Source organism: Chelonoidis abingdonii, chromosome 17 (assembly GCF_003597395.2).
Source record: "Chelonoidis abingdonii isolate Lonesome George chromosome 17, CheloAbing_2.0, whole genome shotgun sequence".
In the NCBI taxonomy this organism is placed as follows: domain Eukaryota; kingdom Metazoa; phylum Chordata; order Testudines; family Testudinidae; genus Chelonoidis; species Chelonoidis abingdonii.
The window spans coordinates 5,608,130-5,609,548 of NC_133785.1; positions in this window are offsets into that span (position 1 = coordinate 5,608,130).

Here is a 1,419-nt window from a genome sequence, read left to right on the forward strand (position 1 = left end):
CTGCTGCTGGGGGCAGGGCTGGAAGTGGAGCTGGGTGGCATGCGCTCCCTCTCTGCCCCCATGGAAGCTGATCTGAGGCCTGTTGCGCCCTCTGAACTTTCCTCCAGGGGGTGGGGGGATGCCCCACAGTTTGGGGACCACTGATCTACTGGATAACACAGGCCACTGAACTTCTCCAAAATAATTCCTAGAGCAGATCTTGTAAAAATACACCCAATCTTGATTTAAAAATGGATGGAGAATCCACCATCACGCTTGGTAAATGGTTCCAATGGTTAATTACCCTCACTGTTAAAAATGTACACCTTTATTTCCCGTTAGAATTTGGCTAGCTTCAACTTCTAGCCGATTGGGTTATGTTATACCTTCTTCTACTTGACTGAACAGCCCATTATTAAATATTTGTTCCTCATGTAGATACTGATAGACTGTAACCAAGTCACTTGTTAACCTTCTTTTTGTTGAGCTAAATTGATTGAACTCATTGAGTCTATCACTGTAAGACAGATTTTCTAATCCTTTAATCATTCTCATGGCTCTTCTCTGAACCCCCTGCAATTTATCAACATGCTTCTTGAATTGTGGGTGCTAGAGCTGGACCCAGAATTCCAGCAGCAGTTGCGCCAGTTCCAAATACAGAGAGAAAATAACCTCTCTGCTCCTACTTGAGATTCCCCTACTTATGCATCCTATTTCGCTCTTTTCACCGCAGTATCACAGTGGGGGCTCATATTCAGTTGATTATCCAGCACAACCCCCAAATCTTTTTCAGGGTTACCACTTCGCAGAATAGAGTCCCCCATTGTGTAAGTATAGTCTACATTTCTTTGTTCCCAGATGTATACATTTACATTGTTTGCGTGAACCCAGCTTACCAAGTGATCTAGATTGCTCTGAATCAGTGACTTGTCCTCTTCATTATTTACCACTCCCACAATTTTTGTATCATCTGCAAACTTTATCAGTGATGATTGTATGTTTTCTTCCAAGTCATGAATAAGAACATTAAATAGCCTAATGCCAAGAATCCATCCCTGCGCGATCCTACTGGAAACACATCTACTTGATGATGATTCCCCGTTTACTGTTATATTTTGAGACCTATCAGTTAGCCAGTTTTTAATCTCTTTAACGTGTGCCATGTTAATTTTATTTTGTTCTAGTTTTTCAATCAAAATGTTGTGTGGTACCAAGTATCATAAGCATACTTCCCAATTCTGAACTTTAGAGTCCAAAAAGTGGGTGCCTGCATGAAACTTCCAAGCTTAATTACCAGCTTAGATCTGATATCGCTGCCACCAGACAGGAATCAGTGCCTGTCTCACTCTGGTCTCCCCAAAACCTTCCCTTGGGAAACCCCCAAGACTCAGATGCCCTGAGTCTCACAACAAAGGGAAATAACCCACTTCCCTTCCTGCT